Source organism: Liolophura sinensis, chromosome 2, assembly GCF_032854445.1.
Source record: "Liolophura sinensis isolate JHLJ2023 chromosome 2, CUHK_Ljap_v2, whole genome shotgun sequence".
NCBI classification, from domain to species: domain Eukaryota; kingdom Metazoa; phylum Mollusca; class Polyplacophora; order Chitonida; family Chitonidae; genus Liolophura; species Liolophura sinensis.
In genome coordinates this window covers 6,966,797-6,982,907 of record NC_088296.1, presented here as the reverse complement: position 1 = coordinate 6,982,907, position 16,111 = coordinate 6,966,797, and positions in this window count along the sequence as shown.

Genomic DNA, 16,111 nt, shown 5'->3' with positions numbered 1-16,111 from the left:
CAGTCTACACAGTCAAACCTCTCGCCTGCGTGCCCTACTTCCACAAACAAAGTTTGTTGATTTTCTGTCTTCATTCTTTATTTTCCTTCTTCTTTCTTTTTTCGCCTGTACCCAGTTCTAAGTTGTCAAATATTTGAACAATGATTATAGGGTGACGGTTTTGAAATTCATGGCTCTAAATTCGGCACGACTCGCTCTCTAATTTTAACTACACTGGATTGCCAGTTATTAATTGGAGCACACGTCTTATTTAAACCAGGCCTTAACTGTTACTTCCTAATTATATATGCCGAAGACGCACTAGGTGCTTTCATTCTGAAATATGCGCGCAAAGATTTATTGGTTCATTTGATAGCAGAATTTTACACCGTTACTTATTACCTTAATTGTAAGTGAGAAGGTCTGGTTGCAACCTGCGGATGGTCGTGGGATTCCCCAAGGTCTGCCCGGTTTCCTCCCACCATAATGCTGGCCGCAGTCGTATAAGTGAAATATTCTTGACTGCGGCGTAAAACATCAATCAAATAAATAAATAAATATAACGTGAAGTAAAGCACTATACTATTTCATGCGTAGGCCTACAGTTAATGTGACAAAAATAATACCGGACAAAAATACAAGACGTCTGTAGGGCTTATACCAGACGTTTGTAGGAATTATACCAGACGTCTGTAAGGCTTATACCAGACGTTTGGAGGGCTTATACCAGACGTCTGTAAGACTTATACCAGACGTTTGGAGGGCTTATACCAGACGTCTGTAAGGCTTACACCACGCTTGGGGGGTTTATATCAGACAACTGTGGGGTTTTTAGCAGACGTCTGTAGGGCTTATACCAAACGTTTGTATGGCTTATACCAGACGTCTGTAGGGTTTTTAGCAGACGTCTGTAGGGCTGAAACCAGATGTCTGTAGGGCTTATACCAGACGTCTGTATTGCTTATACCAGACGTCTGTATGACTTATACCAGAGGACTGACTGGCCGTTGAAATCCTGAAATTACTTGAAATTTGGTGAAAGGCTTTCAAAGCCCTTGAAAAATAGATCAAACCTATTCTATAGTAAGATCTTGGAAGCATTTGGGTTAAATAACATATAAATTTGAAATAGACGGATAAATACAGTATATCCACTAATTTATTTATTTTATTTATTTATCTGATTGGTGTGTCACGCCGTATTCAAGAATATTTCACTTATACCACGGTGGCCAGCATTATGGTGGAGGAAACCGGGCGGAACCTGGGGGAAGCCCACGACCATCCGCAGGTTGCTGGAGGCCTTCACACTTACGGCCGGAGAGAAGGGTATAGCCCTTAATCTCTACATTAAAGTTTGTATACTTATTAAATTAAATAGTCCTTGAAAGTAATGGAAAACATGTAGGATAATTATGTCCTTAGAAGTCCTTGAAAATTGTGTTGTTTTTTTTTTTCATGGGTCTATGGAAACCCTATAATAGACACCTTTGTCTGACTGAGCCAGTTTGTAAGTACATGTATATAATGTGAACAGAGCCACGCAGTAACTGTGTATTTAATTATGCTATATGAGGTCTAATCATTAGGCATATCTCTCCGTCTTATCTCTGAATAAACTACCTTTGGTCCTTTCCAGAGTAGGCCCTCGAGTGCTCAGATAAAATCTACCTACACCGATAATTTTTGCGTTGAACTCCCTGTTTTTCAGGTACATGCATGTACCGGTATGCATTACATCGACTTGTCCCCCCTACAGCTGTTGAAATGGTAGCGCCTACGTGAAGGTGCTCGCCTCCTTCGGGCGACTACTTGTCATACAGAGTTGTCAGTTGGGATATCGCTGACTGAGGCATGCCTATCCCAGAACGCGGGGGCTGCCTTACAACTGCCATGTAGACATACAGGTCGTAAACATGTATTCCATTGTATATATATAAGTACAAAGTATCAAAAATTGCCCATTAATTTGAGGTTACTGACCCATAGTTTACTATACTAATGGTCTACCACCAGAGGCTGTATTACCCCTAGAGGAGAAAAACACTTATCATTAAAAGAAATTATGGCGTCGTCTAAAGATAAATGTGTATATCGACGATTTTATCGAATTTCATATTATGAATGCAAGTAGCGCAGCCTCCAATTAGAGATAAATAATACTGAAAAAGAAAAAAATCATTCGTGAATTAATGCAGGGTTTGGGGTTCGAATCCTGGGTAGGGCATTCAAGAATTTTTTTTTCTTCAGGTTACTTAAAGCTACAATAATTTGCTAAATGTTTGAACATAATCCAGCTTTTGTTGCTTTCTGCCACAGCTTCAAATCAGGAGATTTGTCCGGTGCCTGGGCGAGCGGACCAGCCACAATAACTGTAGCAAATGGGTAAACAAACTATCGTCTTGTCAGGTACCTACCAAAAAAATCGATGACTTACTCAGGGCCCCCTTCCGGGTAACTGGATTCGAACACGCGACCCCATTGTTCCAGGGAATGATAAAAGCAGTGTTCCAGCGTTTCAATCATCTGAGAAAGCGACTGCTATGCCGTTAACTAGGCAGCAGATCTAACACCTGACGTATATGCAAAACGGCCCATCCTTGATCTTAGCCTACGGTAATGTGAACGTTCCCTCTAATTACCACGTCATGTAACATGTTGGAGGATAGGACTGTCCCTTTTCAAATGTAGTTTGTCATAGATGAAATGGGCAGTGCACTAAAGGAGCTTGAACTGTGTCAGTGTGGAATATACTATCGCCATTCTTGCTGTATCCAAACTTATGACACCAGCAGACATATGTCAAATTTTGTCAAAAAAGAAAAAAAAGCCCCTAAAAAACGGTGTAGGCCTCACTGGTGCAGACGTTTAAAAGAAAAGACAACAGTAGACCAAATGTGTATATCGATAAGGTATCCATAAAGTATCCCTCATAAAGTTTACAATGACTTTGTATTTTTGTAATTGAATTTCAAAGCCAAAACACGCACACTGAGACATGTGCCGCCATTTTATCACTTTTATCCAATCAGGCGAGAATTATTTGTGTAACCCGAGGATGCGTCTATTTCCGCTCATCAAAGCCCAATATAGACTTTTAACCATAAAAATTCCTGAGCACGGTTTTAAACAAAAATCAAACATATGAACGAAATGTAAACAAGACAATCCTGGATCAGTGGCATATGTGCGGCGCTGTGGTGGCTAGACTTTAAAAAGTACTGGTAATCTGTTAATTCTAACAGAAAGTATGTTGCCTTTGGTGATACTGGAATGTATTCTATTATCATGACATAACCATGTGTCATATTTAACGTAATATCTGTTAGCCTAATACAGTCTTTATGTTGAATTGATAGAATACGTGCGCTATATTTAACGTAATATCTGTTAGCCTAATACAGTCTTTATGTTGAATTGATAGAATACGTGCGCTATATTTAACGGAATATTCTACTGGAATTATGTCTTGACAGTAGAACTTTGGTCTATCCCAAATTACCCTAACCATGATGTCGCGTGTTCTAATACAGCTTCTGAGACCAGCTGTGGCCTTATGTCAGGAGGTTTGTTTGGGGCTTTGGTTTCCTCCACCCACGCATAAACCTGACAGCCGCCATGGATTGAGTAAAGCGGAAATGATCCGCTACAGAAATGTATATCTTTTGACCTCAGCACGCTTTTGTGCACGGCCATAGCCGATTTCAGCACTCAGAAATGCAAGGTTACAAAACTTATTTGTTTGGCACTTACTTGACGTAAGGCAGGTCTATGTTTGAAAGATTTCTTTCAAACCAAATATTCACGGAAATAATTTTTCAGTAATATACGATGGCGGTATATGTGGAGGGTGCTGGACGTGGGTCACGCAGTAATACGTATATATGCATAGCATATAACCACTGGCCTGACCCATTGCTGCATGCTGTCATTATAACATGCAGATCAGTTCCTTATAAGTGACAGGAAAACGACATGCATGATAATAGCTTAGCACGTTACCGTAGTCTCTCATAACAACATTGTATTATATACGTGTTGGCGGGCTACTGAATATTCATCCCCGCAATTCTATAAAAGGATCGTCTCGGACAAAACGACTGCACGATTGTCATTTTCCCATTTTTTTTAATTTTTGCATCAAGAAAGCGGAAAAACTAGATTTGGAAACAATATTTGCTATATTAGTCACCTTTCAGGCCAGAAAACTGAGCCATTGTTTTCTCTGAGGTCCGCGCGTCTAGACAGGGAGTTCACGTACACTGCAGAAAATCTATTCTAAAACATACTGTGAAGTTAATGTCAAAAATAATCGCTTATTTACCGAGCAAGGGCCGTGAACTGTATCCATCAGTCTAAAAATGATATATTCGCTGCAGGCAGACTTAAAAATAATATTTAAAAGATTTTCATAAAAAAGGTAGAAATTATTAATAATACTTTTTGTAAAACATGCAACGACCACAATGCATCCTGATATTTTAGACAAATCCAAAACGGCGGCTTCATCTGGTCACTTGGTATATAGATAGTCAATTACACCTGAATTATAGACATTTTTAGATCTCCAAGATTAAACATGAAGTGAGCGAAGATGGGAAAGACAGAAACGTAGCGCATTCTAATTTTAGCCCAATACTGTGGCATATATAGCCTTACATGAAGACAGCCTGTCAACGAAAAATCGCACATCTCCACTAATACGCCAGTAGGCCACAGCTCTATGACCTAGAGGCACTGGACTTTCTCGCAGATATAGCACAGTTGGTAGAGCGTCAGCTTGGAGAGCGGTAGATCCAGGATCAATTCTGGGTCGAGTCACAACTAAGACTTTAAAAGAGGAAGTTGTAACGTCCTCGCTTGGCGTTCAGCATGAAAGGGATAGTGAAACGACTGGTTGATCTGTATCAGTATAATGGCTCGGGTGGGGCGACTTACTTACCTTCGGTAAGTCGTCTCAGTGAAGCAACACTACATAAAAGAGCGGTGGAAATCTGTCCTGCAACTAGGAGGTACACTGCATACACCCTAAGGATTCCTTCGTCGTCATATGACTGAAAAATTGTTGAATTGGTCATTCACTGAACCAGCATCAAACATCTGACCCTGAGGAAATCGTTAAATGAACTGTGCTAGATAAACGCGGCAATACATCCATTTGCAGGGATATCAAATACTTCCATCATTCATCGCAGGCATTATTATGTGTTTAACGTCCTCACAAAAACCTTAAATATAAAAGAAAAAAAATGGAATACGGTATGAATATGTCATCTCTTCAAAAGAACTTGTTCCCTAAATACAAGGCCTTAATGTTTGGTATTACAAATTACCGACAAACCTACTTTACTTGTACATTTATCACTTTGTAGTCATTCATTCGTAATAACTTTTGTTATCACCGAGCGGGTGTCAATGCCTGCATCCCGCAGCGAGCGGACCCTTTCCATGCTCCACGGACCATCTTTGTACTGTTGTCCAAATTGGTCGCCTATAAAGAAACAGCTAGCTGTGAACAGAAGCCACCTGGTGTGACAATTAGATTGGGCGTTAAGGTACCACTTACAATGAAGTATTGTTAAGTTTCTGACCTTAGTTTGCTCCATTAAAAGCCGACATGACCACTTAGTTCCGCTTAAAGATCTTTGAACTTATTTTCCAGCAACCGACAATTCACGAATCAAGGCCAGCCCTTTCAAAGGTGACATTATAATGAAGTGGTTGCCACTGGTGACATCAAAAACGGCATTTTCTACTTTCGTGTCTGAAAAAGCGGTATCTCTCTGACACCATGATCCAAAGACACGCTATTAGTCTCACAGTATTCTTTACGCGAACAGTAGACTAACACAGGTTTTGAACAGAAACACACAACTGCTGTACGGCCTGGTAGCTAAATTCCTAACTACATCATTTATATAGCATGTGGGAGGTCTATGTATAATAGCACTCAAGTTCACTTTCTGCTCTCGCCATAAAGTGAAGATGTTGCCAGTTAACACGCACGATGGTGGCGAGAGTTGGACCGCATACATGACACCACAGACAGTCACTGAATACTGACAATGGTCCGACACAATGATCCGACACAATGATCTGACAAAACGGTCTGACACAATGGTCCGACACAACGGCCCGACACAATGATCCGACACAAAGGTCCGAGATCCGACAGACGTAGAACTAAACCTTACTTAACCACCAACAGGTTCTTTCCACATCATAAATCTGCAACTTTTTCTGTATTCATTTATTCGATTGGTCGTGGTATTGTGATCATCGAAAAAGATATCTTTTACCACAAAAAGTGGTTTTACTTTTTACAGAGCCCGGGGAAACCCACAGCCATCTGCAGGTTGCTGACAGACCTGCCCACGTACGGCAGGAGATAACTCTTTCCTACTTTTTCATCATATTCTTGTTTCGTCATACACTTCTGGCCATATTCCCATGTGGCCCCATGCACTTGTCTTGATGTTTCCCTGTGCTTTTACACTCCTGTCGGAGGACCCAGGATCAAACCTGGGTGGGGTCATAGAAAAGACCATAATGTGACTGAGTTGGGTGTCACGTCTTCCGCGTGATACTTCAGCCCCGGCAGGATGAACTCGCCGTGCCACAAGAAGACATAGTATATGTACACATAAAATAACTCTTCCTGATCATATGACGAAGTTTGACATTAAACCTGGGGCATTTACTCATCCTATACTCCTTCTGCCCTTTTCTCCTTCTCCAATGTAATATCCCACGTAGTCCTTTGTACTGTTGGCACTTTTCTTCTGTTTGCCCTATTCTGCATTGACCCTATACTCCTGTGGTCATTTTTTTCTTTTGCTCTTTGTTTTCTGCTCATTTAAATCATCACCTTAAGTTTAGACAACTGATATAACAAGCTATCATTTTATACTGACCCGGGCCTCTCACCAGTGGGGTCGCTGTAAGTTCAAGTCCAGCTCTTGCTGGTTTCTTCTTCGGCAATACCTAGGAAGGTCTGGCGGCAACCCGCGGATGGTCGTGAGTTTCCCCCGCCGTCGTATAAAATATTCTTGAGTCCGGCGTAAAACGCCAATCAAATAAATAAATATATATATTGAGCCGTTCCACAAATTATTCTGCAACCAGTGTCAAGATCATGTAGGATTACACCCTCGGAAATGCATATATATATAACTAGAACTGTCATGAAAGGAACAGCTGAAAATTTCTTTTGCGCCACTTTCCATAATTCCTTTAAATAAGACGACCTGGTGCATGGCCTGCTTAATTTACCTCTGTTATGGTTTTACCCTAACTGTTCATGTAAATGCCCACGTAGCTGCCAATTACAGGCCTCCTGGCACCATGGCTTAAGCATAATTAGAATGCAGTGAAATTGATTGCAATATATTATTATTATTATTATTATTATTATTATTATTATTATTATTATTATTATTATTATTAAAATTATTATATTGTATCACTGATATAGTAATACTCAACATATTGTGTTGTCATCACATTTACCGTACAATGACAAGCCCCTGTAATTTCGAGCTTGGGCCCCCATGTATTTATTTATCGATTTATTTATTTACCTGATTGTTGTCTAATATCGGCATTAGACAACAAAGACAGTAATGTCATCATACTGAAGAAAGTTTCACTTACACGAGGGTGGGTGTGTGGGTTGTTTTTCTATGGATGGAAGAAACATGAGTGAGCAGCATAAACCTCACAAGCATACACTCAAAAAACTAATCTGTTAAATTCATCAGAAAGTCTGTTGTCTGAGCGATGCCAGAATGTATTCTGTTATTATAACAAAATATTATGGCATATTCAACATAATATCTTGTTAGTATAGAATGGTTCTAATAGAATGGTTATGCTAAATTAATAGAATTTGTGTGTTATATTTAACAGAATAACTGCTGCTCAGTAACACAATACATACCAGCATCACTCAGATAACAGGGATATCCTGTTACATGTAACAGATTAATTTTTGGAGTGTATATGACCTACAGAGAAGACAAGTGGTCTTCAGTGAACGTTGTACAACACAAACGGCCACATGGGCGAGATCGACCGCTTACTGCCGCCAAAACTCAACGAGCAATGAGAGCGTGGGGAGCTAAAAGACCTCTGTCATAAGCCGGAATTGAACTCGCGACTCGTGTGACCGCGGACAGAAGTTGCACACCTCATACCACTCCGCCAAGTTTCGCTCCCTCGGAAGTTTCAGTTCTTCGCGCTGGCACTGCGCCATCTGCCTGCACTCTAAATAAACTAATAAATTAATCTGTTTATATTAACGGAAACTCTGTTTTCAGGTGATACTAGAATGTATTCCGTTTTTGTAGCAAACTGTGCTGTTAAATGTAACACACATATTCTATTAACTCAACATAAAGATGCCATTAGACTAACAGAATATTATATTAAGCATGACAGAATAGTATGTTATAATAACAGAACACTTTCTAGCATCACTCAGGCAACAGACTTTCTGTTAAACTTAACAGATTAATTTTTGAGTGTATACACGTCAGTCTCTAGGTCATTGTCCTCCATGTTTGGTACACGAGACATCCAGTGCTGCCCAGTTCACGTACGTGACTATAGCAATCCGAGGTAACGTGTGAATAACGAAGACCGTAGAGATCTCCCGTTACACACGATTGTCAAACATGGTGTAATTCGTGTAAAGAAGAATGGCTGCGTCTTTGAGGACGATATTCTCACGCTCCACACACATGTCAGGTTATATGACCAAAACTCAACAAAAACGCGCAACATCTGCAAGCAGAAGGCTTCAAGCAAGCGACGACGCCGACGAAATGCAACAACTACACGTATTATAATAGACAACAACACAGCGAGTAAAACCATGTAGAAGAGCGACGACCCTTTGATAGTAGGCAAATTACTACACGTAACTAGTGAATTGTTAATTTACCCAAATTTAGGCATTTATGCTCATTGTCCAAATGAATATGTGAATGGAGACAACTTTTACGCCCTCTAGCACCATAAACACAATGTTCTGGTGTTAATAGTAAGTTAATGAACGTCACTGGTTTAGAAATACCTAAAGATACTTTCCTTTATTCCAAATCTTTTTCATTTTTTTTTAAAAGTATTACCAACATGAAATGTATGAGGGGCCAAATTAACATTTAATCGAGAATTATCGATATCGACAAATGAATTATCGATATCGATAATAAATTATAGATATCGATAATAAATTATAGATATCGATAATAAATTATAGATATCGCTGATTTATTTATCGATATCGATAAATAGCCATTTATCGATTTCAATAAATGAATTAGTGATATCGATAATTCTCGATTAAATGTTAATTTGGCCCTCCATAGAAATGAACTGATTTGTTGATTGATTTATTGAATGATTGTTTATTCAAGAACTTGTCACTTATATACGATAGCGGTGAGTTTTATGTACGGAGGAAACCGGAGAGCCCGGATAGAGATAAACGACACACTTTGTGCAGGATGCTGATGTACCTTCCCACTTACACCCTTATTCCATATTGGTGAAAGGCAAGTGGTCCTCAATGAATGGTACTACGATCACTTCCACCAGCTAGCAATCACTGTCAGCAGCTTACAATCACTGTCAGCAGCTTACAATCACTGTCAGCAGCTTACAATCACTGTCAACAGCTTACAATCACTGTCAGCAGCTTACAATTACTGTCAACAGCTTACTGTTACCAGTACAAAAATATTAATATTGTATAGAGAGTAAAACCAGAACAGCGACAACAGTGTGCTAGTACTTCATCCACTTACTATACACATCTGGTAAACTCTTGCCAAGTACTTCATAAATTGACTTTACACATCTGGTAAATTTCTGCCAAGTACCTCACCAATTGACTTAACACATCTGTTAAACTTCTGCCAAGTACCTCATCAATTGACTTTACATATCTGGTAAACTTCTGCCAAGTACCTCATCAATTGACTGTACACATCTGGTAAACTTCTGCCAAGTACGTCAATAATTGACTTTACACATCTTTTAAACTTCTGCCAAGTACCTCATCAGTTGACTTTACACATCTTTTAAACTTCTGCCAAGTACCTCATCAGTTGACCTTACACATCTTGTAAACTTGTGCAAAGTACCTCATCAATTGACTTTACACATCTGGTACACTTCCGCCAAGTACCTCATCAGTTGACTTTACACATCTTGTAAACTTGTGCAAAGTACCTCATCAATTGACTTTACACATCTGGTACACTTCCGCCAGGTACCTGATCAATAGTTAAGCTTTGTCTACAGACTTGCTGCGTATTCAGTTAGCAAGACATCTGTTTGCACTAGTCCCATCGTCCAGAGAAACTACCTGACTGATTCTGCAGTAACAAGGAGAAGCCTTTACTATGTACAACAAAGCTAGTTGAAATTTTCCTTTGGTGTAGCGGTAGTGGCAGAGAAGCTGGGATAATGAAGCATTTGTCCGGAGTTTTCGATGATGAATTTAATTGTCACGTGCACTGAAAACTCAAAAAGCGGAATCTTTTTATGTTTACATTTAGATACACTCTAAAAATAGAAAAGAAAAGAAGAAAATCTATGTCGGCGGCCATGACAGCTTCCACAAAGCCATTTTCAATTTAGGTCAAAATTTAAAACTTCAGTATAATGCCACTGTTAGGCCTATGTAGTTCGATAAACTTATACAGCCGGAACTGCGCAATTAACGTTCCTCCGTGTAAAAATGTTAAGAGGGGAGCATGGGGGAGGGGGGGGGGGTACAATGAGGTATTTGACAGAAATACGGCTCTGGAATGGATAAACCAAAGGGAAATAACAATGGAGACTAATATTACAATAACACTAATTGTTAAATCAACGTACAATTAAGAGGCCCGCAAACTGGCTCATCACACTGTCGTCGCTAACTGAGTTTTCTTTTCCATGTTGTAGCCCTTTTATATTAAAAGAATTCTGAAAATGTGACCCCCCCCCCCAACTTAACATTTTTAATTGCCCGTCAGCTAGACTACAATTAACAAGCCAAGCCATCAGTCGGTATGCCAGTATTGCGCAGTTCTAGAAATAGTTTTTGGACTAGATTCATGGAGTTCAGATTGACAGTGTTTACCATGATACCTGTTCCGAGACCATAACGGTGAATGCTCAATCATCCGAAGGTCCTCTCGGACGATAGCTTGCTCATACAAATGTTCTCTCGTACGATGGTCTGCTCATACGAAGGTCCTCTCGTACGATGGTTTGGTCATACGAAGGTCCTCTCGTACGATAGCTAGCTCATACGAAGGTTCTCTCGTACGATGGTTTGCTCATACGAAGGTTCTCTCGTACGATGGTTTGCTCATACGAAGGTTCTCTTGTACGATGGTTAGCTCATACGAAGGTCCTCTCGTACGATAGTTAGCTCATACGAAGGTTCTCTCGTGCGATGGTTTGCTCATACAAAGGTCCTCTCGTACGATGGTTTCCTCATACGAAGGTTCTCTCATGCGGTGGTTTGCTTATACGAAGGTTCTCTCGTACGATGGTTAGCTCGTACGAAGGTCCTCTCGTACGATGGTTAGCTCGTACGAAGGTCCTCTCGTACGATGGTTTGCTCATACGAAGGTCCTCTCGTACGATGGTTAGCTCATACGAAGGTTCTTTCGTTCGATGGTTTGCTCATACGAAGGTTCTCTCGTGCGATGGTTTGCTCATACGAAGGTCCTCTCGTACGATGGTTAGCTCATACGAAGGTTCTCTCGTACGATGGTTTGCTCATACGAAGGTTCTCTCGTGCGATGGTTTGCTCATACGAAGGTTCTCTTGTACGACGGTTAGCTCATACGAAGGTTCTCTTGTCACATTAAGTTTCGCTAGTCCAAAGGTTTCCTTTCCGGAATTTCTCTTGTCCGAAGATTTTATCTTTCGACGGTTGACTCACACGAAAATTCAATCGTCCCAAAGTTCTCTCATCCGAAGGTTTCCCTTTCGACAGTTGAATCGTACAAAGATTCAATCGTCAGAAAGGTCTCCTGTCCAAAGGTTCCCTCTTTTCACGATTCACTCGTACGAGGTTTCACTCTTCCAAAGACTCTCACGTCCAAAGGTTTGCAGCTTAAATTCCGTTTTGCCTGGCCCAAATCACTTAAACTATGGGGTCAAAATGTGTAACCTCTAGCTTCCGTATATAGGGCCAGTTAAGGCCATTTTAATGTATTATCGTAGTTTGGCCGTGCCATTGATGTTACGATGATGGCCTAATCCGATTTCCCAGCCCTCCCGGCATCCCCTTCCCTTCATTCATATTTAATCTAGGACTCCATGCTGGCTTCCTCTCCGGCTGTACATGGGAAGGTGTAGCAGCAACCTGCGGATGGTCGAGGGTTTCCCTCTGCCCGGTTTCCTCCCACCATAATGCTGACCGCCGTCGTATAAGTGATATATTCTTGAGTAAGGCGTAAAACACCAATGAAATCAATAAATAAATCAAATAATCTAGGACACCTCCAAAGATTTCACGGTTACAGGAAATTGGAATAAAATTTGAATCAACATCTAAAGTCTTTTTGATTATTAATGATATTTGTATTTAGTCAAAACATCATACACGCAAGTTCATTGCTCAATACGTTTACCGGTGATATACAGTCATATGGTTTCATCAAATCAAATAATAGTTGTGCATGAATTTAGCTTGTTTGAACAAATATGGGAAGACTAATATTCATCGCAGTATTAAAATTTATTGATTTATTTGATTGCTGTTTTTCACCGTACTCAAGAATATTTCACTTTTACGACGGCGGCCAGCATTATGGTGGGTGGAAACCGGGCAGAGCCCGGGGGAAACCCACGACCATCCGCAGGTTGCCGCAAGACCTATCCACGTACGACCGGACTGGAGAGGAGCAATATTAAAATTTCTCCTTATACATTCACTATAACGTAGGTATACCGTAAATCATTTACGAAGTCTTATGACTTCCTTGTTTCCGTAGGAAGCAAATAAAGGCTTTTTGTAAAATGGAAATAACTACAATCCGTCATTGTCTATTCACGGTGATACGTGTCTGGGCGCGATCCCTAAGCCTAAGGCAATGACATGGCGAGAGGACCAGGTCGATAGCACATTGAGAAGGTCATGAAACATTACATAGCCTGGGGCAGTTCGTTATTTCTATCAATGAACTAGTTCTGCTTTTTAATGGACATCCAAAATTCGTGATAGACTTACACCCGAAAGTGGTGAATTTGCTGTACCAAGTCCAAGGTCAAAAAACGTAACCTGAAAAACGCACGGACGAAACGATCACACTGCACTAGGCTGACTTACAGCTTCACTGGTTCGCTTAAAGTTCATGCATCGCTAGAAACACTGGATGTTTTGTTTTAGATGTACGTAAAACTTACATAAACCACTTATATATATTACATATACGTGTATATATACCATGTAAAGCTGCAGTTAAGTAAACATCACATTGATTTATATAACATATTAATCAGTTATTTTTTCCCATGAAAATATAAACCTATTCATACCAGATCTACCAATATCACTGGTTTTATTCATTTATTTATTTATTTATTTAATTGGTGTTTTACGCCGTACTCAAGAATATTTCACTTTTACGACGGCGACCAGCATTATGGTGGGAGGAAATCGGGCAGAGCCCGGTGAAAACCCACGACCATCCGCAGGTTGTTGCAGGACCTTCCCACTTACGGCCGGAGAGGAAGCCAGCCTGAGCTGAACGAACTCACAGCGACCGCATTGGTGAGAGGAGCCTGGGTCATTATGCTGCGCTAGCGCGCTAACCAAATGCGCCACCGAGGCCCCTCATTGGTTTTAAGCTTATTTACATATTTTCACAACCAATATTTGTGCTGCATGGATTCTGTATCTATACTGGAGTGAAAAATTCCTCATTTGATTGATGTGATTGGTATTTTACGCCGACCTGAAGAATATTTCACTCAGTACATGATACCGGCCAGGGATATGGTGCTAGGTGATACACACATCCACAGGTTACCGCGACGCCTTCCCGATTGAGACCTAAGAGGAAGCCAGCATGAGCTTGACTTGAACTCACAGCCACCGCATTAGTGAGAGGCCTTTTGCGCCTCACAGGCACGATAACCACTTGACCAAACATTCTTGAGTAGAAAGAATCAAATAAATAAATAAATAAATAAATAATTTTTTAGTGAGGCATGAAAATACGGGCACAAAATAATGTCAGTCTTATTCGGTAAACCGCTTTGAATGGCGGACATTGGAACTATTCAGACGATTAAATAGCTATAGGCATGCAATGTTTTAGCTCAGGAATGCAATAACAGGTTCCATTCTAAAGTGCATGCTGTGGAAAGTCGTCCCAAGACGACATATATTATAGGTGGAGCTATGAAACCCCACACCGTGCCCTTCGCTGTGCTGACGTCATAATCCTAACAATTTTTCCTAAAGAATTCTGTCCTGAAAGACAACAAATATTATAACCTGACTCAGTCTGGAAAGGAGAGGAATGAAACCTAAACGATCAAACCCAATTTTCTTTCTAGTGCGCTTGCGTGATAACGCAATAAATCAGTTTGTAATTAGGAATTATTACGAGGCCATGGGATGGGCCATGTTAGAGCAACCGGCAACACGATGTAGCGTCATCTGAATGTAGCCAACGGTCATATGATAAAAAGGCGAAGCACAGTTCGAGTGACGTAAGCGGAAACATGCAGACAAGTATCGGGTTACGGACATTGCTCGCACCTGATTGGATAAATTTGATAACATGGTAACGCTTTCCATTGTCTCAATGTGGGTGGTTTTGCCTTCTTCGAGCTGCAATATCTCGGTTATGCAACATCACAAAAATAAAAAGCTATACGTTCCGTTCTTACGGTAAGATCCTTATCGATGCATGTATACGTAAGATCGTTCCCGCTAGCCGCGTTTGCTACGACATATAACGATGACGTCAGGAGTGCCTGAATCGTAAGATCGTATACACAATGTAAGCACACACATCCAAGCCAGGCTGTAGGGCATTACCTTCTTTCTCGCTCCGTTGTGTTAAAATACATTGTCCAGTCATTGTGAATTTAGAATTTCCAGGAATTAAAACGTTTTTGTCTGCCCGTGTCCCTGTATACACCATCCAAACCATGCTGAAAATGCATACATGAAGAACGAAAAAACGCAAAACACCTCTCTCTGAGATAGGAGTAGCCAAGGTCTTTGGGGGACAACGGAGATTCTACAGTCCAGGTAGTTCAAGACTGGATCTTGGAGCTTAAATAATTAGTTTTGGATTACTAAATTGGAACGCTCGTGACTAACTATAGTGGGGAATAACCATTGGACCAAGGTCCTAGCTCCACCGGAAGTGTTGATTTTGCTTCCCTTTTCGTGCAAAAAACCCCCCAAAAAACCGGAAGAGCCATTAAAATTGTATGTATGTAACGACGTATGTATGCTTGGGGTTTACACGGTACTTCGCAATTGTTCAGTCATATGACGACGAGGAGTCATTAGGTGTGTGTGCATATTCTGTGTCTTCCTGTAGCAGAGCGAGTCCATGCCGCCAAAGTGCTGTCGCCATTGACTGAGGTATCATGCCGAAGACACCAATCATGACACCCTACCCAGTCGCATTATACTGTCACTGGGTCAACCAGTCATGTTTCCTTGCTCTAACCTCTGACTTTTGAAGGCCAAGCATAAAGTACCATTTTTCATGTCTTTATGTCGAAATACACATGTACATCGAGTGCAGAGAGCAACTTACGCAATGTAATGTTCGTCGACCTATACCAGTTCGGGCTTGAAATGCCATGAACGCCTAATTTATTTATTTGATTGGTGTTTTTACGTCATACTCAAGAATATTTCACTTATACGACGGCGGCTAGCATTACGGTGGGAGGAAACCGGACAGAGCCGGGGGAACATGAACGCTTGAATCGCAAGCCCAATAGAGTTAACTGCAAGCAACGACAAACAAACCGATCCAGTTATCAACAAAGAAAAGTCGTTCAGGTTTGATATGAACAAAAAAAAACAGAAAGAAAAGGGAGGAATTTATTTGAGGATCTGTTTGTATTGACCGCCCCAATCCCTGTC